This window comes from Ovis aries, chromosome 23 (assembly GCF_016772045.2).
Source record: "Ovis aries strain OAR_USU_Benz2616 breed Rambouillet chromosome 23, ARS-UI_Ramb_v3.0, whole genome shotgun sequence".
Classification (NCBI taxonomy): Eukaryota; Metazoa; Chordata; class Mammalia; order Artiodactyla; family Bovidae; genus Ovis; species Ovis aries.
The window spans coordinates 55,535,145-55,561,580 of NC_056076.1; positions in this window are offsets into that span (position 1 = coordinate 55,535,145).

Here is a 26,436-nt window from a genome sequence, read left to right on the forward strand (position 1 = left end):
ATAATAGAAATTATCTAGTTTTTAAAGTTTCAGTAATAAAACTGGAAGAGGATTAATCTTTGACTAAATTTTCAATTTATTTTATGGTTATTGATTTAGTCAAGTTTTTTTTAACCTTTTTTGACTCAATTTTGAGCATTCACACTGTCTTAGAAAATTATCCATTTCACCTATATTTTCAAGTATATGTACATAAATTTTATAAAGTGTTTTCCTAAGGTTTTAACATTTACTCTATCTATAGCTAAGTGCCTCTTATTTCTACTGCTATCTGTATTTTCACTTTTTCCTGATTATATTTGCCCTGCTTACTCTTCAAGTAACACTTCTTTGCTTTTATTGACCAAGTAAACTAATTATTTTCTTTTCTATTTTATATCTCTATGTCTATTTATATACTCACATCTGGTTTTTATCCTTTTTTGTGCATGTGGGGAGGCTCATTTGTTCTTTATTTAGCTTTTAGTATGAGTGCTTTGGTTCACTTATTTTCCGTCCTTTCTTGTTTTCCATAAGATTCTATGGATCCCTACATTTTGACGTGTGGTGCTCTCAGTATTACTACTTTATAAATTGTCTGCAATAGAGATCATGGATTTCTTTTTAACCCAAGACTAATTAGAAAACATTAAAAAATTTCTAGTGGATAGACTTTAATTTGACCATTCTTTTGTTTTTAATGTTTAGCTTAGTTGCATCATAGCTGTGGGATATGGTTTGCGTGATTTCTACTATTAAAAACTCTTCTGAGAATATTTTTGTGGTCAAATATATCATCAGTGTTATAAATGGTGTTTGAAAAGGATGTTTATTCTGCTTCCTTTATTACAAAATTTTCCATATATTTACTAAATCAATCATGTTAATTGTACTATTCAAATTCTCTCTCTTTTTTGGTGTGTTTTTTCCTGTCAATTTCTGAGAAGTATTAAATTTTCCATTATGATATTACATTTGTCAATTGCTTTTTGTATTCAGACAGATTTATTTTTTTTAATGTAGTTTGATAGCTGACTGATAGATGTACTGACTTTCCCTTGTGGAGTGGACTGCATTTGTCTTTACTGCTTCTTGCCTTGACTAATGAAATTGTTACTTCTGCTTTATATTGTTAGTATTTGCCTACTATATCTTTGTCGATCACTTTATATTTGATCTTTCTGAATCGTTTTGTTCTAGGCATATCTCTTGGAAACAGATATACCTGGATTTTGCTTAAAAACCTAATCTGAAATTCTGTCTTTGAATTGGGAAATTTATCTGTTGCCATTTACCAGGAAAATGGAAACATTTGGTCTCACTCTTAATCCCTGGTTGGTTTCCTATTTTTATGTAAATTAGTTTTTTTAACCTTTTCCTGGAGTTATTTCATTTTCTTTACTGTTATTTTTTTGTTTACTGGTTTGAAAGTTATACATACTACCACTGTTATCTAGGGCTTATGCTTATTTCTTAAGAACAAGTTTGAACGTATCCCCTTTTGTCAATTTCTAACATGAGTTAGCGTCTCTCACCTCCTCCTTAAACAAGATAAAACTGTGAAGCTTGGCCTCTTACCTCTTTTCTACTTTAGTTCCTCCTCTGATTTGATAAAAATACCATTTCATTTTCATGTTTGTCTTTAAATCTTGCCTTTATTTTGTAAGGATTATCTCTTAATAATTGAATTAAGCTTCAAAACACCATTATGAAAAATTATTTTGCTCTAGTTGGAAGTTTTTGTGTGGTCCTTAACTTAATCATCACTTCTTGAAGCTAATGTCTTTCTCCTCCTTGGGTTTGTTTTTAATTTTTCTGACACAAAACTCTTGAGTAACTTTTTAAAAAAGGCTTTGTGGGTGGTACTGATTTCTGGAATATCTATAAATGGCTTTATTGAGTTATTGGGCTTAAGAATCAATACCCCCAATTTTTTTCCTTCTAACTTTGAAGATACTTTTCTGCTATATTTTAGGATTCCAATTTTGATTATTTTTCGAGTGAAAGAATGAAAGGCAGTCCAGTTAGCTGTTTAGCCATCCATCTACTCTTATGTTTTAGGCAAAATATTAGGCTGCAGAAATTTAGAGAAGGCAATACTGGTCAATAAATGATTGCCTGTGGAAAGAAGAGGAATCAAGTAACTGAATTCGCTTAAAATAACTTCCTTTGCAGGGGACACATTTAAACTGGATAGTGATATGGAAGCAGAGATTTATTAGAAAATTTATAATCTTATCTAGTCCATATTCTGGTTCTTATATAAAAATGTTAGCTGGAATTTGATTAAATAAATCTGGACTAGATTAGAACTGCATAGAATTCGAAGAAATAAATATATGTTCTCCCAATTACCAATACCTTTTATTTTGTTCTAGTGTCTGAATAATTACCCTTCCCCTTATCAGATTTCCTAGGACAGAGGTTGGTAAACTAAGGTTGGCCATCTGTTTCTGTAAAGATTTGTTGCAACAGCTATGGTCATTGATTTCTGTGTTGTCTGTGGCTGTTTTCATAATATGGTGGCAGAGTTGAGTATTTGCAACAAAGATTGCATGGCTCCCGAAGTCTAAAATATTTACTCTTTGGCTCTTTATGGAGAACATTTGCTGACTCTGGTCTAGAACACGCATCAGCATGAATCAGTGGTTCTGTTAGTGCACCTCCAAGACCACCAAGGTAGGTTAAAACACCAAATCTTGACTTCCTTAGGGTGGTTGATGAGATTAATAACAAGTTTGGAAACTCAGTTGGCCTGTGTGTTATACAGAAGGAGTGGAAGCTTACCTCTCCGTCTTGTACTACTGTTAATAATCACTTGCCCTTTAAATTATTTCGTTTTTTCAGTCTTGTTTTTTTCTCATGTTCTGGGAGTTGTGCAATTCAGCATTGCGATTTTCATTTCTTTGACTGCATGATGTGAGGGAAGCTGGCATATTTGCTAATGTGCTGTTGTGTGGGCTCGGGCTGCTGATTGCTTTTGGCCTAGGTGCTGTGCAGAGCTCCAAGGTTTGGCTTTGTGAACATTGCCTGGCAAAGCGGAAACATTTTGTGAAATTTCACAAATGTCACACACACCCGCACACACACACATTTTCAATTGCAAAATTCTCCCCCTTGGCACACAATTTCCCCCAGGTTTTTGTTCTTCATAATAAATCTTTAACCATCTTTTCTTCCTATGGGGGCATTTTAGTGGGTAGACTTGCTTTTGCTTTGATAAAACTTGCACTTAAAAGTCCGTGGTTTCTAGGGTGTTCTGATGATTTTCCCTTTCTCAAAAATTTAATGTGATCTTTTATTCCAAAGAGAAAGCAGCTTTATTTCAAGCCCAACTGTTCCCTCAGACAAAGATTCCCTGATTTAATTTCCAGCAAAAACCATTTTTCAAGATGGAACCCATAGAAACCGATCTCTCAGATTCAGTCTGAAATCAGAGTGATACATAGGGAGTTGAATTCAGAGAAAAACTGGGCATATTTCATTCTTTTTGTGCATGAATTATAGCATCTAAAAAAGTATAAGAGTGCTTAATTCCAATAAAAGTGCTTCTTGGTATATTTTTCAGTGCTTCCTTCACGGGTAGCTAAGAGATCTTTAAAAACAAAAATGGGGTCTTTAGAAGCTTTAGAATGAGGGGAGGGATATTATTGCCAGTGGATCACAGATGATGTTAAACCAGGGAGAGGTAAACTTTTCTTTTTTGATTAAATGTTATTCCTTTATTGGCCATGCTGCCTAGCATGCAGGATCCTAGTTGCCTGACCAGGGATCAGACTCACGCACCCTGCCCTGGAAGTGCAGTCCTAACCATTCGACCACCGTGGAAGTCCTGAGCTTCTCTTGAACTCACTCAAGATGTCACTGGGGGCTGAGCAGACTATTAAGTTTATGGTTTTGGTGTATCTGTTCTGAGCATCTGCCGATTTTAGGATATGCCTCTGGTTTCAGAAAATTTTTCCAATTCAACTGTCTAAATTAGTGTTTCTCCCTGGACTTATGGCTCTGATTTACAATTTCCTAGCACTCTTACTGTTATTACTGACAATGACCTCTCACCCTCATCCATTCCTCTTGACCCCAGGGTCCTTGTACCTGTGAGCTGCCATCCTGGCAGCCTTGATGCAATGGCCTTGGCTCTCCCCCATGCTTGCCATGCCCTTCTTGGTTTAGACCCTTTCTGATAACAATAATTGGGCAGTTGTCTGAATGCAAAGGGTTCAGGTGCCACCAAGCCAAATGGGACAGCCTCAGCCATACTGTTTGCAACATACTATATTTACTGGAAAACAGACGGCATACTTGAGAAACCCTAAGGAGAAAATTAATGTCTTTATTTTGTCAAGTTATAGATCCGGCCCCAACTGTTTAGGGGGAAAAAAGAATATAATGTTTCATCCAGTGCTCAGTGTTCTGAGATAATTGTTCAGAATTTGTCATGGAAATGTTAAGAGTTAAAAGCCTGTGCTCCAGAGTTACACTGTCTGGGTTCAAACAATGACTTTGCCACTGAGTAACTCAGTGACTTTGGACAAATTACATAGCTATTCTGCCTCAGTGTCCTCATGCGTAAACTAGGAAAAATATCTGCTTCTGTGCCATCCAGTTCAGTGTACACTAGCCCTGTATGATTATTTAAATTTAATTAAAATTAAATGAGGGTAATAATTTATTTCTTCAGTTGTACCAGCCACATTTCAAAGGCTCAATGGACAACATATAGTTAGTGGTTACTGTATTGGAGAAGAGAAAATAGAATGTTTCTAGCATAAAGTTCCATTCTGGACTGGTCTATATCAAAGGCTTATTGTTGTGTTGTTGAGTCACTCAGTTGCGCCTGACTCTTTTGCAACCCCATGGACTGTAGCCTGCCAAGCTCCTCTGTCCATGGGATTTCCCAGGCAAAAATACTGGAGTGGGTTGCCATTCCCTTCTCCAGGGGCTCTTCCCTACTCAGGGATTGAACCCATGTCTCCTGTGTTGACAGGCAGATTCTTTACGACAGCACCACCAGGGAAGCCATATCGAAGGGTTATAATGAGGAGTAAATGAGTTAATACAGCTAAAGTGCTTAAAACAATGCCTGGCCTGTTGATAAGGGTCAGTATATCTATCAGCACCATTATTTCTATGCTTCTCTCCTTCAGAATGGCAACTGGGTCTACTGTGGAAGAGTAGGTTCACTCCACTTCCTGGTTATTAGTTTTGTGAATGTTTTATTTCCTGTACCATCTTGTAAGTTTCCACGGAGCAGAGATTTCTTCTTTCTTAAAGAGAAACATTGTCATAGAGGTGATGTGTGGGCTCTGTGTGAGGGCTGTAGAGCCAAGCTGGCTTTTTTCCGCCATTTAGTAACTGTGTCCTTAGGCAAATTATTTACTCTTCCTCAATTTCTACTAATGTGAGATAATAATATACAATATAATAAAATCTTCAAAGGTTGTTGGGAGAATTCAGTGAATTAATGTAAGTACTTAGAGTGAGACCTGGCTTTGTTAAGTTCTCAGAAAGTATTACCTCACATTCATATTATTATTTCTGCTCTATCCTTGACTCTTTTTCAAAATGGCATTGGATACTAGTGGAGAAAGTGTTTGGTTCACTCTTTACTGGTGGGGGGAGGTGTGGGAGTCTTACAGCTTTTTTTGGTCTTTGGGATGATGTCTGTTTGTCCCTCTGCTGGGAATGGAATTGAAAGTGAAAGTCGCTCTGTTGTGTGGGTAGCTTTTCCCTTCTCCAGGGAATCTTCCCACCCAGGGATTGAACCCAGGTCTCCCACATTGCAGGTGGATTCTTTACCAGCTGAGCCACAAGGGAACCCCAAGGATGCTGGAGTGGGTAGCCTACCTTTTCTCCAGCAGATCTTCTCAAGCCAGGAATCAAACTGGGGTCTACTGCATTGCAGGAGGATTCTTTACCAACTGAGCTATCAGGGAAGCCCCAGGAATGTAATTGGTGGTTGACTTAATCCACGATTCTGTGTGCCTCAGCCTAGCTAGGCATCTACAATCCCAGCTTGCTGGTCATCCTTTGAGTCTCAGTGATACCAAGACCCACTGTGTCTTTGCCATATCTTGGTTTTGGTTTCTGACTGGTAGTCACTCCTAGCCTCCACTGCAAAGTCTGTCGCTATCTCATCATGGCTGGTCCCTGGGCATTCCATTCTTCTACACCAAGCTTTCAACCCCCATTGGAAGAGCTTCAGAAACTTCTGGGCCTCATACATATTGGACCCACAGGTTGATTTCACTACAGGTAGTCTGAAATAGGGTTCAGGGCAGGTTCCCCTGCCCTTGGTACTTTCTTCAATTTATCAGAACCTTCCCCCAGTGAATTCAGATGGAAATTATCCCTATCATACCCTAGAAGTTGTTCTCAGCCTGTTTAGATTTTCTTAGAGGATGAGGTCATCCAGGGCAGGTCTCGGTGAAAATGAAATTTCTCATTCAGACATTCCTTAAGACTGACAGCCACTCCAGAGTGCCTTGAGGAGTTTTCGGATCATTATCTGACTCTCAGCCTGGAGATGCCTGATAATGACTCCACTCCCCATCACTTAGTCATGACTTGAGGTTGGAACCTGGCTTCGGGCTCCTATTTGTATCCAGACATAACCAGTGACCTTATACTCATGGATTCCATTCTTAACTGGTAACTGCAATTCTGGATTTGTGGGGTGAAAAGTTAATGAAGGAGGGCAGGAGATATACATGCATCAAATACTGTGAAAGTAGGGTTGGTACTTTTGGCCACTAGTTGGATGTGGGAAGTAAGGAAAAGAAGATTCGAATCTTTAACTTCAAGGTGTTCAACTTTGTGATTGGGAAGACCAATCACATGGAATTGATTGGAACTCATGTGAGTTCCAAAAACATGGAACTCAAATATTAGTTATATAATGAATCTTTGCTGACTGTTTCATTGGAGTTACTTATTTTTGTTTTGTTTGTTTTTAGGTTCTGAGAAGGTAAGTCCAAGGGCCAGAAGTAATGTTGACATTTTTGAGATTATAAGTTGGACATCTTATCATAATATCAATAATTGAGCTTTTCATATAAAGCCATAAGTGATTGAAATAAAAGATAAAAGAGATTCTCCCCAGGAATAGTCATCTTTCCTTCATGACTTGGTGATCTGAGTAAGATACAACATCATTACTAGAGTTTAGTGTGTATCTCAGAAAGAAGAAGTTGCCTTTCTCTTTCTTAAATGAAAATTTGCATGGTATGTAAGATTTTGGGTACTGTCATGGGAGAGTAATGTACCCCCAGGTGCATATGAGTATTATTTGATGATGATGAGTACTTGATCATTGATTTTCAGAATGGTGTTTATAACTACCTTGGTAATAGTAATTATTGATCCAAAGGCCAAAAAAAGAAAAAAAAAAAAGCCTAACTATTAGATATAAGAATAAGAAGTTATGCCTCCTAGAAAAGTGATCATTTTTAGTGGTTGTGGAAAAAATGTTGAAATGACTAAAAGAACATACGGGGAACTACCAGCAGACCAATTCATGTGCTGCAGCTATTTAACTGAATTACAAATGCAAAATGCATTCTTTTCCCAGTTTCATTCCATTTAAACCCAAATGGCTATGTGAAATGGTGTCATACACCTGGCGAAAAGCTTTGCTTTTTAAAAATCTTATCGCTTCACCAAAGTGCCTGGTGTTGAACCAACAACAACATTCTTTCTGTATTTTTTTGAACGAGTTTACATTTTTCAGAATATTCTCTCTGTAAAAAGACTAAGCATCAAAATAAACTTAGTTTAATCCCTTTTTCCCCCCCTCTTGGTTCTTTTGACATCAATCGTGTTGCTGGTCATTGTCAGGAAAGAAATGAAAAGGGTTTTTTTTTTTTTTTTTTTTTACCTTAAACCCAGGAAAAACAAGGAGTAAAAAATATTTTTGTTATTGTTAAAAGTGGAAGACTATGTTGTAAAACAGTAAGAAGCACTCTTCCAACTGCTAAGAGGATGTAATCAAGAACGGAGGATCAAAACCCACAAATTAAAAAGTTGGAACTAGACTTGGGAGGGGAACATGAAGAAAAACAGAAATAATGTTTAGTTGAGGCAGAAAAAAAAGTTGAGCTCTTTTGTAAAAACAGATTTAAAATAATATTTGATGTATTGGGGAACATAGGCTATTTTTAGTTACGACGAATTATATAAATTGGACATTGCAGACTGTTGGCCCTTGAGCCACATCTGGTATCCAGTTGTGTTTTATTTGATTTACCCACTCTTCCAAAAAAATTCCTATTGGCTACCAACATGTAAAACTTGGAGCATTCACATTAAAATTAAGATCTTTTTTTTGAGTTCTTTGGAAAAAGAAGACTCTGGCAGCATTGGGCCTGAGTTTCTGCAAGGTGTCAGCTGGCAGGAACAAAAACCAAATGCTTCCTTTAGGTGGGGCGCGGGTCTTCCGGCTGATCTAGTCTCCACCACCCCCTGTTGCCTGTCTTATGATGGGCCTGTTTCTCTTGTTTTTTGGTTACCTGGCCAGTCTCATTGGTCTTCTGAGCTTACCACTCTTCTAGGTTGTTTATTCGTCTTGTCATGATGGAATTATGCATTCCTATGAAATGTCAGGCTGTGACTGTGAGATTTATACGAGTTCCAGGACGGGTATGCAGGCAGATGCAGGGCGTTTGGGGTGGCTCTGGGCATGGTCCTCTCTGCCCTGCTATGCTTTGCTGCACGTCAGGGCTCTAGTCTGCTCTGACTTAAACATCGGTGGGATTGACTTTGGCTTTCTGTGACTGGTCAGTCCATTCAAAATGGAGCCGGTGATTCCAGAAATATTCTGGTTCTCGATTGGCTTGACCTGTGGGATTGGGTCTGAAAAATACTCGTCCACTCACCGTTTCCCTCGGAGAGTTCAGTTCAGTTGCTCAGTCGTGTCCAACTCTTTGCAACCCCATGGACTGCAGCAGGCCAGGCCTCCCTGTCCATCACCAACTCCCACAGTCTAGCCAAACTCATGTCCATCGAGTCAGTGATGCCATCCAACCATCTCATCCTCTGTCATCCCCTTCTCCTCCTGCCTTCAATCTTTCCCAGCATCAGAGTCTTTTCCAATGAGTCAGTTCTTCACATCAGGTGGCCAAAGTATGGGAGTTTCAGCTTCAGCATCAGCCCTTCCAATGAATATTCAGGACTGATTTCCTTTAGGATGGACTGTTTGGGTCTCCTTGCAATCCAAGGGATTCTCCAGAGTCTTCTCCAACACCACAGTTCAAAAGCATCAATTCTTTGGCGCTCAGCTTTCTTGGAGAAGGTGAGGACTTTAGCTTACTCCTTGTTGAAAATGAGGACTCAGTGAAGGATAGAATCAGTCAGTGCTCTGTATTCAAATATCCCTTGTTCTAGGCAGCGGTATAGCAGGGTGTTAAATATAGAATGCCACAGTCCATATAAACAATGCCAGAATGGATTAGTAAACTGGTGCATAGGTTAGAAACATCAGTGAAGATGTTGTGTGATATGAAGTTTAATTTCCCCATCATACTTTTGAAGTGTCTTCCAAATAAGAATCTGTTTCATAATGGTTCTGGCCTTCTGGGTAATTATGATTTAGCTGAGGAGCTGGGACACATGTGTTAATGAGCAGTGATAATATATGGCAGCATGTATGCGCCAAACAAGTGTTGTAGATGATAAGTGGTGTGTGTTGCGGGCTACGTCATTTGGGAAGAACTTACTGGTTTTGTTTTGTTTCTAAATTTTTTGCTGTACTGTGTGATGTGCAGGAACTTAGTTCCCCAACCAGGGATCCAACCCAGGCCCCTTGCATTGGAAGTACAGTCTTAACCATTGGATTGCAAGGGAGTCCCAGGGAGAACTTATTAAAGACGTAGCTTGGCCTAACATGTTTTCAAGAGCAGTTCTGATTTCAGGTTGTATCAGAATAATCATTTAGAATAATTATTCAAGGGGGTGGTTCTGAAGCAAAAAGACTCTCTCAGAGTGTAGAAACCATCAAACTTTTTCAATAAAAGTCAAAACTCTTTAAACTCGCTGGCTCCTCAATCAAATGAAATACATGTTTAAAAAGAAAAGAAGAACCAAGCCAGTCCATCATCAGCTAGTCTTTCAGCCTAATTCTCTGCTTGGAGAATCGGAGGTTTTAAACTAGAGACTGTGTTTCTACTTCAGTCATCTTTCAACCGCCTCGTTTTAGAAGGAGGAAACTGGTGTGCTGCCGGAGGTCACAGAGCTGGGACGTCTGGGAGGAAGTGCTCCGGGTGGGAGGTACCTCTCCGCAGTGGAGCTTCCGCCTCCCACACAGCCTCCCAGCTGTCCTCATGCAGCTTTGGAACTAGGAGCGAGCCATCCTGATTTGGAGGCTCTCACCTGGGCCACGTCTGTCTCCCCTGAGTGCCTGGGATAGCGCTTAAAGTCAAACTGAGTGACTCAGACATCAAGATTTATATAGAGACAGAGCTGGGCAAACCTATTTTTGATTTTCTCCAAGTAGATTTTTCTCATGGTGAATTACCTTCAGTGATGCATATTTTAAATTCTTTTTTGATAGAATTAAACAATCCAATCCTGTCATTTGATGGCTCTATTCACAATTTACTTCTGGACCCCATGCAGCCCCCAGGTGGCCTTTTAAGCGAAAGCACTTAATTAGTTCCTGCAACCTTAGGGAATGTGGAATTACAAACACTGCTGGATTACTGGAGCACATGTCTGGTTCATGATTTGTCTCTTCTGCTCATTTCCATCATGCACTCAGTGCGATAGTGTAGGGGACAGAAATACAGACAGCAAGGGGGTGATTTTACAGTATTCCCTGAGTCAGCTTTTAAATAAGGTCCATGGAATATTTAGAAAATGATGAAATGCATTATGGAGCTCATTTTTGTAATGTGGCTCCGTCATTTCTTTGAAGAATTAGAAATTTCTAGAAGTTAAGATACTCCAAAAATAAACATAACTGTGAAATCGCCCACTCTATCTTATCTGCATCCCCAGACAATCGTATGCGTAACTAAGAGATGGCCAATTAGTATTAGGAATTCATTGGTGCTTAACCAGAGAGTTTATTCATGTACTTTAACATTTTAAATGTCATTCTTTCAAGTACAGCTTATGACTAGTTTGTTATAAAAATCTGAGGGCATAAAAAGTTCAGGTTTATTTGAAAAAAATGATTTTTGAATGGAGGGAATTCCAAAAGCTGAGGAAGTTAAAAAAAAAAAAGTCAGAAATATTGCATTTTCATGACCTTTTCTTTCATGAGTAACTCAGAAAATTTGATTCAAACTTTCCAAAATAAATGTTTTTTTGGCTTGAGACTAAAGCTTAATAATTTTCGGTTCAAAAGGAGCTGTTGCTGGACTTCTTTTTGACAACATGAGAAAGGAAAGAAATTAGGGCCCCCGAAAGAGTACTAGTTTTTGCCTTAATTAGGGGACAGGGATAGTGGCTCCATAATTACTGGAAATGAGGCATCCATATCATTCATGTTATTTTGCCAGTAAATTTTTGACTTTCTCTTCCAAGGAAAAATGTATTTTCTGAAATGAAAAATCCCTTTTGATGTCATTAAGCCTACCGTCCATCTACTCTTTGTATACTATGGGGAGGAAAGGGACATGGGTGAGTGAGATAGAATTTATGTTTTAAATCATGAGATGGAAATCCAGACAGAAAGGTTGGAAGGAAGCGGAGCGTCTTTGGAAGATTAGGAGAGATCGTGAAGAGAAGTGAGAACTTGGGAGGTCATGGCCAATTTGCAGACACCTCTCCACGCTCTCCAAAAGTAAGGCACAACTCCTGAGATCTCATGGAGAGGAAGAGGACGCAAGAGGAAGGAGTTTTCTGGAAGCTCTGCAAAGAAGGGGGAGGGAAAGGGGACTGGAAAATGTTACCAGTAATCGTTGGTGTGTCATTTAGTGGCGTCTAGTCTCCCCAGCCCACCAGTCTGGAACAAAAGCCAGCCTCTAGCATAACAGCAGACACTGGTGAGCGCCCCAGCAGGTCACCTCCCTGAGAACAGCAGGGTGCGAGGCCTGAACACCGGCCCCTGCCAGGGCCCATGGTGGCTCCTCGCTGCCTTTGAATGAACTGAGAAAAGACCAAGGATGAGCTGAGAGATGAGAAGCCTGGAGGACTGGGCTGCAGGGGTTGGGAAGCCCCAGACACGTCTCTGGCCACCCGGGATGGCTTCCTGGCAGGGGGTGCAGTCCACCCTCAGTGCCATCCTGGAGAGAACAGGACCGTGACTCAGACCCACAGGTGGCTGGTGGATGGTGGGCCTCTGATTTCCTCCTGGGGGTGGAGGAAGGCTGAAGCAGTCTGTCAACTCTTCAACTTTGCACTGTTTCCTCAAAACTGCCCCCAATCACGGACAGTGGGGGTGGTGGCTAGGGCCCCACTAACTACACAATATGAGTTATAAAAGGTTCAGTTCAGTTCAGTCGCTCAGTCGTGTCCGACTCTTTGTGACCCCATGAACCGCAGCACGCCAGGCCTCACTGTCCATCACCAACTCCCGGAGTCCACCCAAACCCATGTCCACTGAGTCAGTGATGCCATCCAACCATCTCATCCTCTGTCATCCCCTTCTCCTCCTGCCCTCAATCTTTCCCAGCATCAGGGTCTTTAAAGGTTAGTCACTGTTCATTGCGTGGTTCCCTTACTGCCCGTCCATTAATTAATGAATTGATTTTTAAAATATTTATTTACTTGACTGCATCAGGCCTTAGTTGTGGCACATGGTGTCTTCGGGGCATCACATGGGACCTTTCACTGTGGTGCAAGGATTCTCTAGTTGTGGTGTGCGGGCTCACTGGTTGTAGCTGCCCCACAGCATGTGGGGTCCTCCCGGACCAGGGATTGAACCCTTGTCCCTGCAGTGGCAGGCAATTTTTTAAACCCTGCACCACCAGGGAAGTCCCTCTTTAATTTACATCAACATAGTCAGCTGAGTGTCTGCCCATTGCCAGGGACATTGACACACATTGAGAGGAGACAAAAAACACTGGGTTCTTGACCTTGAGATGCTCACTGCTTAGTGTGGGAAACAAAAAATTTTGATATAAAGTATTAACCAGAGGGATAGAGCCTTGCCTGAGAAGACCTTGACTCCAAGGAGGGGCCTTTAGCTCAGCCAGGCTGGTGGGAAGACAGTGACTCACGAAATTGGCAAGCGATGAGAAGAGAGTGGTAGGCCTAAAAAAAAAAAAAAAATGAGGTTACTTAACTCTTCATTCCACCAATGTTTTAGCCTCCTTCTGCACATGTCCCTGCTTTGACTCAATCAAAATCTTGGATTTGGCACCACCAGTGTGATTCATCCCTGTCCTAAATTCATTGGGAATGACCCACTCCCATCAGACTGCTTATTACTACCCAAACCAGAAACCCACAGGGCCATCCAAACCCCTCTTTATCTCTCACCCCACAACAACTGGTAAGTCTGTTAGTCCCCAAGTCCTGACTCCTTTGGAATTGGACCCTCAGTCTGCCCTGTCTCTGCCATCTCCACCTTTTCCCTAGTACTCACCTGCCCTCATTTACACTGTTGTGCCAGCCCCCTTAACTGACCCCTCGTCCCACTCTCACTTCTGTGAACCGCTGCTGTGAAGGTGACCTAGAAAGAAATTTTACCATGAAATCTTACCATGTTACTCTACTGCTCAAAATCAATGGTTTCCTTCTGCAAATAGTATAAAAATCCAACTCTTTCTCATGATCTAAAAAGTCCATTTAAAATAGTTGAACATGTGTGCTCAGACTCTTTGCAACCCCATGACCATAGCCCACCAGGCTCCTCTGTCCATGGGATTTTCCAGGCAAGAATACTGGAGTGAGTTGCCATTTCCTTCTCCACGGGATCTTCCTGACCCAGGGATTGAACCCAAGTCTCCTGCCTTGACAGATGGATTCTTTACCACTGAGCCACCAGGGAAGTCCATCTGATGAAATACAGCAATGAAAAAGAAGACGGATGTTTACCATGCCATAGTTATACTAAATGAAAGAAGCCAAAAAACAAGAACAAGAGTACATACTGTATATATTGGTTTGCTAGCGTGGGTACCACAGGCTGCGTTACTTAAACCATGGACATTTATTTTCCCACCGATGTGGAGTTTAGAAAGCTGATCTCTAGGCGTTGGCAGGGTTGTTTCCTTCTGAGCCCCTCTCCTCGGCTTGCAGATGGCCGTCTTCTCCTCCCTGTGTCCTCCCTCTGTGGCTGTGTCCAAATCCCCTCTTTTCAGAAAGACACCCATCATGTAGGATTGGGGCCCACCCTCATGACCTCATTTTAATTTAATGATCTCTTTAAGGACTTGATTTTTGAATATGGTCTCATTCTGAGGTACTAGGGGTGAGAACACTTGGAGAAACAAGATTCATCCCATAACCCTGCAAGAATCAGTTTATATAAAATTCTAGAAGATTCAAGCCAATCTATAGTAACAGGTGGAGGGATGGATTCTTAGAAAGTCCAAAAAAATTTCGGGGAGGTGATAGGTGTTTTCATTATCTGGTATTAGAGGTGATGTCATGGGTGTATCCTTAGGTCAAAACGTTGTACACTTGATTTCTTTTAAACACTTTTTGTGCTGTGCGGCTTGCAGGATTTTAGTTTCCCAACCAGGGAGTGAACCTGAGCCCCGCAGTGAAAGGAAGTCCTACCCACTGGACCACCAGGGAATTCTGATTATATTCTGATTATATGTTCCTGACTGTATTCCACCTTAGGTTCTTAGAAGATAGCGAGACTAATCCCTCTGCTCCACACTGACTCCTTGTTGCTTGTCTATCTTGTGTACACTAGTTTGTATCTGTTAACCCCATTGTAATTTGTCCCTCTCCCCACCCCTCTCTTCTCTGGTAACCATAAGTTTGTTTTTTATGGCTGTAATTCTGTTTTGAAGATAGATTTGTTCATATTATATTTTTGATTCCATGTATGAGTGTTATAGTATTTGTCTTTGTCTTACTTTGATAAGTATAATATTCTCTGGGTCCATCCATTTTCCTGCGACTGGTTGAGTAATATTCCTATATATGTATATACATATATACACCAGATTAAAAAGATAATCTATTTGTTTTTGGCTGTGCTGGGTCTTCATTGCTATACGGGCTTTGCTCTAGGTGCAGCCGAGGGGGATACTCTCTAGCTGCGTTGCAGGGACTTCTCATTGCTGAGGCTTCTCCTGTTGCGTAGCGTGGCCCGTAGGGTGCGTGGACTTCAGTGGTTTCGACTTGTGGGCTCAGTAGTTGTGGCTCCTGGGCTCCAGAGCACAGGCTCAATAGCTGTGGCACAGCGGCTTAGTTGCTGTGCGGTGTGTGGGATCTTCCCGTATCAGGGATCGATCAGGGGCCAGTGCGCGCTCGCTGCATGGGCAAGTGGATTTTTTTTTTTTTTTTTTACTACTGAGCCACCAGGGAAGCCCTACATTACATTTTAAACCAATCGGCAAGATATATTTATGACAAGGAAATGATTGGCAATGATGGACTATTTTTACAGGGATCACAAAACACTCCCAAGTCTGTAACGCCTGGAAATCAGCTAAGCGCTACTGAAAAGCTGAAAGCAAGCTCAGTGTGTGCCCAGTAGAGTTTAAGGTGTGCTTTGAAGAATGAAATTGGCAAGGCAGGCTCACTGATCTCTCTCTGGACACCTTTGGGGATTCTTTAAAATGGGATGTACTGTTATTTTCCCCTACAGGACATTTCAGTGGATTGTCAAAGCTGGGAGATCTTTGGGAAAATCTCAAATCGGGTGGGTGGTGAATCGAATCAGTTTGCTGTCCATCGTCCAGGGCACATTGGGTCATCCATCACCCTGGTCCTCCTCTTCCTGGGACTGGGGATGAGACATGCTGGGAAGTGGAGTTTAGACTTAACTGCCTTTGTTTTAATAAATGCAGGGATTTGGGGTTGTAGAAATACCTGATGGTTCACAAAATGTCGTTTTTACTGTTTCCCCAGGAGGCTTCTCATTGCCTCTAATTACCATTTCACTACAGTAACATTCAAAACCTGTATAGAATTTTATAAGCCTGGAACATAGTTTAACCAGAGCGTTTGAGCAGTTATGCTTTCCCTTGGCTTTCAGGCTAAAGCCCTGTGGATATACCATGGGAGCGATGGTACAGAGCAGCTTTGAGGTTCTCTGCTAAGACTTCTCTTTCCTTGCCCCCTTCAGTGATGAGGGTGCATGCTCCATGTGACAGCTGTGGGTCTCCCAAGACACCCAGCCATTGAAAGCAGGGCAATTACCTCTCTTCTCCTTCCATTGCCAATTTCAGTCTCTGGAGGATATGGAAATATTACAGTCCCTTCCTGACTGTTGCTCAATAGGAGAGTAGCTGCCTGGGGCAGAAGGACAAGGAAGGAGCATATAAACGTCTCTTTTTCCTGTCCTTAGAAAGTCACATAGCAATCTATTGCACATGAAGTATAGCGAGTCCCATATGAAGTTTTCCCCACTTTGATCTACTTTGCGGAAACAGTTAAGATTCACTGCATCCTCTGAGCTCTTTACATTAGATCACGGGTTGGCAAACCTTTTCTTTAAAGGATCAAAGAGTAAATAGTTTATACTTTTGCAGGCCAACTGGTCTCTCTCAAAAGTACTTATTTCCACTGTTGGGTTTTCACCGAAATGACAGTAAAACCATGAAAACAGCCACAGACAATACCTAAGTGAGTGAACATGGTTGTTTTCCAATAAAACTTTATTTCCAAACACAGGGTGGCTGGATTCAACTCACAGCTCATAGTTTGCGGGTACCAGCCTTTAGTAGATGATAGTAAATAAGATTCATGGCTTTCTTCTCTATGTAGCATTGTCCTCTTCTTTGCCATTGATGTTTTTAGAGTTAGTTCTTGATGAAGTGTATTGTGGGACACATCATATTAGTGTAATAATTAAAACTTGGAAAGGACGCTGCATTTGGGTAGGATGTTATTTCTACAAAATAAAACTCAGTTCCATCAGAGCTTAACCTTATTTGATGCTTATGTGAAAAAGCCCAGGGAAAGTTAGTGCAAAATTTCCTCCTTGGATAATTTTAAATGTAATTATTTAGGATTTTTCACGTGTGTCATATTTTACTTTGTCAGTTTTCCCAATGCTCAGCCAACTAATGATAATATCCCCCCCTTTTTTTTTTACACAGATGATGATAATCATAATAGTAGCTAATGGTAATACTCTCACTTCCTTATTCCTGGTTATGTCTCAGGAATAATCTTTAAAACCATTTCTTCAGGATCATCAGGTGTGACCCCAATCTTTTCTGGAAAATTCAAATGAAGGTTTATAAAAATCTAAATGACACGGTCTATCTGATAACATAGATTAATGGGAACCAAAGAAAGAAAAGAAACATCCTTTGTAAAACACTCGTAAGGTAAGGGTTTCCCTGATGGCTCAGACAGTGAAGAATCCACCTACAATGAGGGAGACCTGGTTTCGACTCCTGGGTTGGGAAGATTCCCTGGAGGAGGGCATGGCAACCCACTCTACTGCTCTTGCCTGGAGAATCCCCATGGACAGAGGCACGTGGTGGGCTAGTCCATGGGGTCGCAAACAGTCGGACACGCCTGAGCGACTAAGTACAGGGTGGTCTCCATTTGGCAACTCTAAAACGAGCCAAAGCCTCTGACTGTGTGGATCACAACAAACTGTGAAAACTCTTCAAGAGATGGGAATACCAGAGCACCTGACCTGCCTCTTGAGAAATCTGTGTGCAGGTCAGGAAGCAACAGTTAGAACTGGACATGGAACAACAGACTGTTTCCAAATTGGGCAAGGAGTATGTTAAAGCTATATATTGTCACCCTGCTTATTTAACTTCTATGCAGAGTACATCTTGAGAAACGCTGGACTGGATGAAGCACAGCTGGAATCAAGATTGCTGGGAGAAATATCAATCACCTCAGATATGCAGATGACACCACCCTTATGGCAGAAAGTGAAGAACTAAAGAGCCTCTTGATGAAAGTGAAAGATGAGAGTGAAAAAGTTGGCTTAAAACTCAACGTTAGAAAACTAAGATCATGGCGTCCGGTCCCATCACTTCATGGCAAATAGATGGGGAAACAGTGGAAACAGTGACAGACTTTATATTTTTGGGCTCCAAAGTCACTGTAGATGGTGACTGCAGCCATGAAATGAAAAGACACTTGTTCCTTGGAAGAAAAATTATGACCAACCTAGACAGCAGTCTTAGTCAAAGCTATGGTTTTTCCAGGAGTCATGTATGGATGTGAGAGTTGGACTATAAAGAAAGCTGAGCACTGAAGAATTAATGCTTTTGAACTGTGGTGTTGGAGAAGACTCTTGCGAGTCCCTTGGACTGCAAGGAGATCCAATCAGTCAATCTGAAAGGAAATCGGTCCTGAATATTCATTGGAAGGACTGATGTTGAAGCTGAAACTCCAATACTTTGGCCACCTGATACAAAGAACTGACTCATTGGAAAAGAACCTGATGCTGGGAAAGATTGAAGGTGGGAGGAGAAGGGGACAACAGAGGATGATATGGTTTGATGGCTAATCGACTCAATGGACATGAGTTTGAGTAAGCTCCGGGAGTTGGTGATGGACAGGGAAGCCTGGTGTGCTGCAGCCCATGAATCCATGGGGTTGCAAGAAGTCGGACATGACTGAGCATCTGAACTGAACTCAGCAATTAGCTAGGCTCTTATAGCCCCAGTGCAGACTCTTTCCTAAGCTCATGTACCCACTCGACAGTGGATGCCCCACTTGGGTGTCTAGTAAGTATCATCCCAATAGTAATGGAACTTCCCTGGTGGCTCAGATGGTAAAGAATCTGCCTGCAATACAAAAGACCTGGATTAAATCCCCAGGTTGGGGAAATCCCTTGGAGGAGGGCATGGCAACCCAGTCCAGTATTCCTGCCTGGAGAATCCTATGAATGGAAGAGCCTGGTGGGCTACAGTCTGTGGGGTCTCAAAGAGTCGGACACAACTAAAATGACATGCATCCTTGGTTACTGCCACCGTTTGATACTACTGATGATTCTTAGTCCTGAAATGCCTCTGAAAGCTGATGGATTTAAGCACATCTATGGATTTATGGAGAAGGGTTCAATTTCTGTAACATTATTATTTCAGTCCTTGCTTCATTCTTTTGCTAAGTGGAAGCAATTATGATTTTGTTTTCTTGGCATGTTACATGAAAATACAGTTTTCATAGTGAGGGGATCAGAGGCAGATCCTGTTTTCATGAGCTTGCTGTATTTATGAGGAGATGAGGCTAACGAAGAAAACAAAAGTGTTTGAGACAGTGTATCGGTATTATTAACATATTTCTCCAGATGTAACATGCACTGGGAATTCAGGAGAGGAGAGGTCAAACATTGGAGCAAGAAATTAAGAGAATGAAGTTGGGAGACGGTGAGTATTCTTATGGACTGAATCTTGGGAAAACACTGGATATTCCATGTCATGTGTATGGATAGCCGCTTACTGAGCCTTCCACGTTTTGTCTGAGTGGCTTGTCATTGTGCGAATGAAGGATAATTAGGCTCTGGTTTGGGGGATATTTTAGTTCTTTTGCCATATAAATTCGCTTTTAAAATTCTGTGCTTATGTTGAGGGCATTTCATGATGACTTCTAAACTTTTCCCTCTTTTTTCACTAATAATATAGATTGCTGGCCCTTTATTTATTTATTTTTGTTATTTTTCAGCCGCATAGCACCAGTGTAGGTAGGTCAAATGAGGACGGGTGCTGAAATAGGGAGGCTACTTCCGACAGAAATGGGCATCAGGGTCTTCAGGTATCAGATCCCCTAGTGAGTAGCCACAGTGATGACCTGCAGGACAGAGCTCGTAGGAAAAGGAGGAGGAGGGCAGCCCGCGTTAGATGCTCTGTTGTTTAATAATCAAGAGGATGAAGCTCTAGCTGGGTGGGGCAAGAACACTGTCTTGCCAAAAGAGGACCAGAAAACCAAAGGTAACGTCATCAGAAAGAGAAACGGAAATGGCTCATCTCTTGGGACATTTTGTCTCCACCCAGAGGGAGTTCTCAGGACCTCCGTGGCCACCCCGGGGTTAAGGCTCTGCCTTCCAGTGCAGGAAGTGTGGGTTTGATCCCCGGTCAGGGAGCGAAGATCCCACAGGCTTTGCACCCCCCCAAACCAAAACAGAAATGATACTGTAATATATTCAATAAAGAATAAAGACTTTAAAAATGGTTCATTTCCAAAAAATTAAGAAAAGTAGCTCTCCCTGACTGCTTGTGCAATCCCCCACTGCTCTGAAGGAGCTAAGGCACTTGAGAACAGGATTCCCAGGGACCTTTGTCTCCAATGCTCTTCTTGCTACTCCCCATGTATTTTTTAAAGTTCCAGTAAACCCAAGAGCACCGTAACTTAAGAGCTGTGTGAGTGTGCACAGATGAGCCATTTGGACAGGTCAGATTGTGGTATTTGAAGCTGTTCCATAAAGAGGACTGTTTAGGGCGGACGTCAGGGGGCCCTGGGTAGGACCTGGCACCCAGGGTCTTGGAATGACAAAGCTCAGGTGGTACCTTGTGCCGGATCCTCACCTTATCTTGCTGTTAATCCATTTCTGGCATTCTTCCACTAATGACTTCCTTTAGAAAATGGGAAATGAACTGGACTCAGAAGCATGAATGACAGCCTAGACTGTCATTGCTTTTCAGAGCCCACAGGACAGTCTACGATTCTATACGTTTGGGGTGCAGAGATTTATCATCACAGTTGAGCCTAGCACCCAATTTAGGTATTCAGCTCTTTAACCTCTTTTCCAAAACCCTGAGTTCATATGGGTTCATTATCAAAATGTTCATTATGTCTAATTATACCCCCCATTTTTCTAAACACCACAGTTAAAATGATAAAATGAAATAATAGATGTGAAACAGATTCATGCCATCCCTCCTTTAGAGTGCCTCCTCTCACTACCTCAGCAAATATTCATTGTGGGACATTTGGAAACCCCTCAAAAATTATATGGAAGGAAATAAAAGTTAACTGCTGTCCCTTTACCTAGTAAAAAGCACTGGTGACAGTTTGCTGTGTGTGCAATACAGTTTTGTATCCTTTGGATAGATTGCAGTTTATCTAGATGATACATTGGTTTCTATTGTTCTAAGTTGTGTATATCTTATTTCCCCTATTAGAGTGGAGTTCTTTGAAAGAAAGATCAATTTCCTGCAACAACTAGCATTGTATTTTAAGCTAATTTACACGAGTGGTTGCGATTGCTAATTACTATTGAGTATCCATTCTCCCTTTCCTTCTCAATAAAGAATGCTATTAGACAGCAGTAATCCCAGTTTAAAAAAGTTTCTAAAAGCCAAAGACACTCTATTTCCCAGACATCCTTGTAGACGATGAAGCCATTAAAAAAGTTGGAGTTATTGGGTACAACTTCTGAGAAAGTTCCTTAACTCAGGTGGCAGGCATGTATTTTTCATTTCCTCTTTCTGTCTCATCTTGCCTGAATTTGAATGTATTGGCTGGAGCTATAGCAGCTGTTTTGGGATCATGAGAGAAAGGTCAAGAAAATCAGAGGGCCTTTGACCCTGACACTTTGACCCATTAGCTGAACTAACATTAAAATTGTTGACACAGACTTTTAGTTACAGAACAAAAATACACTCTTGTGTGTTTAATCCACTGTATTGCAGTCTAGCCAGCAGCTGAACTCAATTCCAAACTCACACCATCATACCACTTTATTACAAAAAAGGATTTGACCACCATGCCTCTTTATACATCATTGTATTTTCAAAAGCAACAGACATTGTGTATCTTCCCAGTGGTAAGTGTTCCATGAATGTGTCTTGAATGAACTCTAGAGAGTTTAAATTCAGCCTCACCAATAACCTCATCTTCCTCCAGTGCCTGACTTTACCATTTTCTTGAACCTAAGCAGTTACTTTTTTTTTGAATCAGAAAAATACAATGGTTCAAATCTATAACAGGGATTCATTCTGGGAAATGTCCACCTAAGTTTTTATTTATTTGGGGATAGCCTTTCTTCTGTAGCATCTGATGTTTTATTTCTCTCAATTTGATGATCATTAAGTACTACACCATAAAAATAATACTGTACAATTTTCAATATGTTTAACATATCAGGAACTCAGTAACTATTTTATTCTCATTTTACCCACACTCTAGCATGGGATAAAAATAGTCTAAATGACTTAGGTTCTAAAAATAATATTGAGATGAGAAAGAGATGTCTTGCTTCCCATTGCTAACTAGTCTCTATCCTCAAGATATATTGAAGGTTTTGTTTAGTGTGCCAGCTCTGCTCAGTGGGTGGAACACGGCTGACTGTCTGGAGAACTCTGTTAAGTAGGATTCTGCAGCCACATTAAGGCTCAGCTGTCAAAAGGGCAGTAATTGGATTAGCTATCCTGTTGTAGACAAGAGGATAAATAGAGTTGTCTGTGTACCTGGTATGTGCCATCCCCTATGTGCGTGTATGTGTGCTGAGTCGCTTCAGTCATGTCTGACTCTTTTGAGACCCCATAGGCAGTAGCCTGCCAGGCTCCTCTGTCAATGGGATTCTCCAGGAAAGACTACTGGAGTGGGTTGCCATGCCTTCCTCCTTCCTGAGCCAGGGATTGAACCTGCATCTCTTAAGTCCCCTGCAATGGCAGGCAGGTTCTTTAACACTAATGCCACCTGGGAGATCATCCCACATACCAAGATAGATTTACTTATATAAAGTAAAGTACACGCATACACGCACAGAGCTGAAAGGCATCACATTCTTTAGAAGGAGTTCCCTAATCCCAGCCTTTCTCTGCCAGTCTTTTCCCGCCCTTTAGATTTATTCACTCTACTTTTTGTATTCCTGTACTGTATACACACACCGTATGTGTTTGTGTGAGTGTATGTGTGACACATGGATATATACATATTTTTTTCTGTGTCCCAATTTAGATCAGATTCCTTAGGCTAAATCATGCATCTATTCTGAGTTTGTCTTTTATAGAATTACTAGAATCACAACATGGTCACACTGTATGCTAGGGGAAAGTTTTCTGATGACAGCATGCTTCTGAATTCGTTGGATAAAGATCAGGGTGGTATTGTTTATATTTCATCCTTTCTAGGAGGAGGAGATGGTGGATGGCATCTTAAAGCCCCTTTCAAATATTCACGTGTACAAAGGCTCAGGCCAGGGATTGGCAAATTTTTCCCGTAAAGAGCCAGCTAATAAATATTTCGGTCTTCACAGGCTACATAGACTGTCCCACGGCTGCGCAGCTCTACAATTGTAGCTCCAAAGCAGCAGGAGCAGCAGTAGACAAGCTGGAAACGAGTGAGCATGGCCATGTTCAATGCCAGTGCGGAGGGCGGGAAGAAGGTTTGACCCCCGAAGTCTAATTTGCTGACCTCTGCAGAGGCAATTCGAAGACTGGGAAGGTTCCCTACAGGGCACTTGCGTGAACTTCAGTTTATGTCTGTACATCCTTATTATTTTTTATCTGTGACGTGATGGTGATGACGCTGGTGCTTATCTTCTAGAGGTGCTGGGAGGATTAGATGAGCTGATAATAGGAGCACCTAAATGGTATCATATCTGGCCAAGAAATGGACCTCTCAGGCGATCATCTGGATGTCTTATTCTCACGCGCGCTCTCACTTCACCCACCTGCAGGCTCAGGTGAGTGGAATGTGTGGGGCAGCACAGCTGGTGGAGATGGGCGAGCAATGTCCCGCTTAAGGAGCACGCTGATGCTGAGCCCCAGGCCACTCTTCTCGTGTGAGGCAGGGCTCTTCTTATTGCCAGGTCTTCTGAGCTTTCAGGAGAGGACAGAGATCTGTATTTTAAGTCAAAGATTCCACTTTCAAAACTTTTGCAAACTATTTAAAATTTTAAAACATGGTAGGACCTTGAAAATGATCCAAGTATAAGGGTCAAGAGATGCCACTATATGACCTTTGGTGCACAATTCCCAGGGTCAGGGTACTAAGTAAATGGTATAGGTCAGGGACTTGGAAACAAGGTAATGTCAATATCCAGCCAGGCCTCACATATCCCATGCTTAAGTGCTAAGCTCTCAGTATTTCAATTAACCATGGTAACAACTGGATTCGTTTACTCAGTAGATACTAATGAGAGTGTCCTCTGCACAACCGGTATCTAACAGGAAATGGGACAGAAAAAAAAGTCCCTGCCTTCATGGAGCTTTTATTCCATGAGCTCAGTAAGGTTCATAAAAACACAGGCAGAGGATCAGCCTCCCCGGGTGGTCTAGTGGTTACAATTTCACCTTCCGGTGCAGGGGGTTCGAGTTCAGTCCCTGGTTGGGCAGCTAAGACCCCACATGCCTCAGGGCCAAAACTCCAAACCATAAAACAGAAGCAATATTGTAACAAAGTCAATAAAGACTTTAAAAATTGTCTGCATCAAAGAATCTTAAAAAATAAAAAAGAATATATGTGAAGGAACTAGCAACGAAGAGTGACCTTTAGAGGAAATGATGCTGAGAGCCGAATCATTTCTTCCTGGAGCTGCAAAGGGCAACAGAATTATCAGCAAACATGAAGGATTAGAATAGGAAGACTACAAATTAATGACATAGAGACGTCACTGACTGGCTGTGCTCTGGGTTCCCTGAGGATAAGTAGGAGGGAACCTGATCCATTTCCAGGGCAGGGCTTTAAGTAAGATACCAGGAAGAACTTCCCAAGAGCATGGTTGTCAAAGAGAAGCAGGTGGCTAAAGTTGATTGAGAACTCTCTTCCCTGGAGAGCTTTAGGAATGGTGAAGTCGACATTTATCCAAACATAGAGTCTCTTCATGAGAGCCAGGAATTGGACTGGAGCCAGGAAGCCTGAGAACCTCAGTGAAAGATTTTAAATTTCTAAATTTCTGACTTAGGTCTACAGAGTCATCATCTTTAAAGTTAAAAACAGTTTGTGCCTAGAAAGATCTCTTCTCTCAGAGATGAAGCTCCATGGTTGAGCTCATGTAAGGAATGCGTTTTTTTTTTTTTTTAAATTTTAGCAGTTTCTATAAATGGGTTTTCTAACCCTCAAGCTGAAGTTGTTACCACGACGGGGAACATGGAGATAATTTTTCATTCTTTCATGCTATGCTGAATGTCAGCAGTGGAAGCTCCTAAAAATAATCATACCTTGTATTTATATAGCACCTTTCCCGGAGGTTCTCAAACTGCTTTGCAGACATCATGTAATTAATTCCTATAAAGCATCCTGAAGACAGTGGTGTAATATCAAGTTAATATTTGTCTTATACGTAGAGGTAATGCATTTTATCCTTACACATTCTATTTATATTGCATCCGGTGAACTCTATGTCAGGCATAGGGTTTGCTGCCTGAAACCACTCTCTGGTTCCTGGGTTTCACAGGTTGACAAGAGGGAAGGATGAAGAAAATAAGTGCAGATGAATAAGATAAGTTCAGGAAGGTAAGAGCACTTGAGAAAAGAGAAATTCACACCAGGCTGCCGGAAGTTGGTGAAAGTGTCAATTATTTCTAGGGTTTGTGGGAAGCCATTGCAGGAATATGAGAAGAGAGAATGGAAAGGGGTTTCTAACACCCTCCCTCCAAAAAAAAACCAGTCTTTTTAACTTACTCAAACCAGTAAGTGAGAGAGGGCAGGCCTGGAACGTGGTAGGTGACGCTCTCTGTTGACTACTGTTTCTGTGCCAAGTCTCCCCTTTCTCAGCCCTCTTCTCCCAACGGGCCACACAGCTTCCCTTTGACACACCTTTATCGTCATCTTTCTCAGTTCATCTTTTCTGCACTTTCAGAAAAGGTTCTAACAGGAACCCACTTGCCATCAGTCATAAAACCTTTAGTGTGAAGTTCGGCCAGGGCAACCTCTGTCAATCATTTAGACCCTTTACATGTGACTGAGTGCTGAGTCACATCTATCTTTGTGACCCCATGGACTGTCACCTGCCAGGCTGCTCTGTCCATGGGATTCTCTAGGCGAGAGTACTGGAGTGGGTTGCCTCCTGCTGGGGATCTTCCCGGCCAAGGGTCGTACCCTCATCTCTTACGTCTCTTGCATTGGTGGGTGGGTTCTTTACTGTGTGCGCCACCTGAGAACCCATTTGCCATTAGCCGTAGACACTTTAGTATGAACTTAAGCCAGGAGAACCTCTCCCAATCATTTTGACCCTTTACACCTCACCTTTAATTTTGCCATGCAAGGATTAAGTGAGTGAATTTGCATCCCACCTCTTAGAATAACATCAGACTTGCAGTAAATGTTTATGCAAGTCGTTATTAGTCGTGTTTGCAAAAACGTCAGGCCTGACTGAGCAGCAATGAGGGTAGACTGGTGTCCTGCAAACGTCGGTGCATCCTTCAAATCAGACTGCAAAGGGGTAGCCTTTGATTCCCTCAATGCATCAAACCCGCCCCGGCAGCCAATACAGCAAAGAAACTCTCCCCGGCCCCAGCAGATGGCTGG